The sequence below is a fragment of the Bombus vosnesenskii genome, unplaced genomic scaffold (genome assembly GCF_011952255.1).
Source record: "Bombus vosnesenskii isolate JDL3184/JDL3185 unplaced genomic scaffold, Bvos_JDL3184-5_v1.1 scf7180000015415, whole genome shotgun sequence".
Taxonomy (NCBI): Eukaryota; Metazoa; Arthropoda; class Insecta; order Hymenoptera; family Apidae; genus Bombus; species Bombus vosnesenskii.
Genome location: NW_022883986.1, coordinates 9,689 through 12,222, shown reverse-complemented (window position 1 = coordinate 12,222; position 2,534 = coordinate 9,689). Strand labels below are relative to the sequence as shown.

Here is a 2,534-nt window from a genome sequence, read left to right as displayed (position 1 = left end):
GTGGGGGTCGTCTTCCAAATGAGACAAAGGAATAATCGAAGGGCGATCAGTTCCTTCTGCCGAGTCAATTGTGACACTTCGACAAATCTGACGAGCAAACGAATTTATCTAGAGAGTCCGCAAAGTCGAGTCAAATTTCTGTAATATAATCATCATATTATTGTAAAATATATTATTCTATGTAAACCTGTTAATACAGTGTTACATTCATTAAACGACCTCTGTTATCTTAACCGAAACAGGGGAACGACTATTTCGCGGCGTTGATTAACATAATCGTAGCGAATATTTACGCCTCTCGCTGAAGCGTTTTCCTAACGACCGCGTCTCTCCGCGAACGGTCGTAACATTTGGTCCTTCGAGCCGGATACAGTGGCAAGTGAAAAGTGCACGCCAGTGACATCCACTACCATACAGTGCCACGTGAATCCAATAGAAACGGCAGCAGAAGCGTTACCACTCCAGTGAAGTCAGTAGCGCCAGGGACCATCAGTTTTGAAGAGGCATAACCCTCTTGAAAACGCAAGAACGCAACCACGCAGCCTCACGCCAACAACTAGAGGGTCGACTTCAGTAAGAACACGTCTTACACATTAAACGAGACACACACGGTGACGAGTAACATTTAAACTCGCAACCACAAGGTAAGCTCGTTCACTGCATTCTTTTCACAATCTGCTATACCAATGGAAAACACAGAGAAACTTACCTCCTTGCATCGGAGACGAGGCTTTCAAATCGGTCGATTTACCTTTCTATCGAAACGACTCGATGAATACGAAAAATCTAGACAACCGAATAAGGCCCATTTAACGGCCTATACGACACTACTCGACGACACGTGGAAACAATATCGATTGTTACAAGAGGAATTAGAAGATTTAGGGGAGATAGACGACGCGCGCGTTTCCCAAGTAACCGACACATATTACAATCTGGTAATACGAATACACACTCTCATGGATGATACACCAGCATCGTCGTCGAAATCACAAGGCTGCGAGTCATCTAATGTCGCCGAGCCGACATCAATTAAACTGCCCTGAAATTCACCTGCCTACTTTCGACGGTACCATCGAAAATTGGCATTCATTTTACGACTCCTTCTTATCCACTATCGATCGAAGCGAGCGACTTACACCCGTGCAGAAATCCCACTACCTACGATCCTCTTTGACCGGAAAGGCCGCGCGAAGCATACAATCGTTAGATGTCACCGAGTTAAATCATTCGATCGCTATTGACGTTCTGAAGGAAAAATTCGACTGCCACAGTCAAGTCTGCATGCGCCACTGGGACTTGATTTTTGACTATCCGAAAATAACCAAAGAGACACCCGAAGCGATAGATGATTTTCTTGAGACGGTCAAGGTAAACCTCCAAGCGTTAGAAAAACTCGGTGAACCAGTTACCTCAAATGTCGCTCTTATAAAATTATTCACGTCGAAGCTACCCTCAGCCATCATTCGCAAATGGCAGCGCACATTGCCGGACGAGAAAATGCCGTCATATACGCAACTGGTAGACTTTCTGAAAACACGGACGAAAGGCGACAGGACAAGTTCAGCATCAACCGTGATAAAATGAGAGCCCGATCAACACAAACGTCAGCGATCGAACGCACCGCGAAGTTACGCATTCACAACTACACATAATACGTTGGTGTGTCCGAATTGTCAAGGACAACACGAATTATGGAATTGTGACGTCTTCAAAGCGAAGTCGCCTAAAAAACGCCTTGAAATCGCCAAGAGGGCGTCTCTATGTACCAATTGTTTAGGTAAGGGACACGCTATTACTCATTGCTCCGCCGGTTCATGTCGCATCTGCAGGCAGCGACACCACACATACCTACATCAAGACCATGGTCATAGCAAATCACGACCAGGTGTAAGCCGATCATCGAGCGATCGATCACCCAACGGTCGATCTTCGCCTAGTTCACCGACCCCGCGATCGTCACACCGTTCGAGACGCGCATCCACGTCTCCCCGATCGTCTCCGCGAACATCACCGAAACGTGAATCTCGGTTATCGCGAACGACGGCATCGGGATCAAATATATCGTCCAGTCCTAGACGACAAGGAAAACAATGACGTCATCAAACGACCTTGTTAGGGTCCGAACCACAGAAAACGGACTCATTGACCTCGCTTCCTTCTGAACCACTGCAGCACGATTTGTTAGTCACAGCGCAGGTCAACGTATTGAACAATAAAGTTCAACCATTCCGTTGTAGAGCTCTGCTAGACACCGGCTCTAGCATGAACTTTATCACCGAAAAACTCGCTGATTCGCTAAAACTTAACCAACGGAAACGTTAGGTCCCAATCGGAACACTCAACACGTTATCGACAACCTCGAAACGTTACATCACGGCCACGATCACCTCCATCGACGGCACATACGAACGCACCTTGACGTTCCTAATCATACCGACAATATCGCCTTGGGTCCCAGATCAACCCGTAGATCGCTCAATAATACATATACCGAGGAATCTCCAACTAGCCCGGTAAATACCTTCGCTCCT

At 46.6% G+C, this 2,534-nt stretch overlaps 1 pseudogene; it reads left to right on the top strand.

Moving 5' to 3' along the window:
* Positions 1-963: 963 nt before the first annotated feature.
* Positions 964-2,097, top strand: LOC117241212 (annotated as a pseudogene).
* The last annotated feature ends 437 nt before the right edge of the window (positions 2,098-2,534 follow it).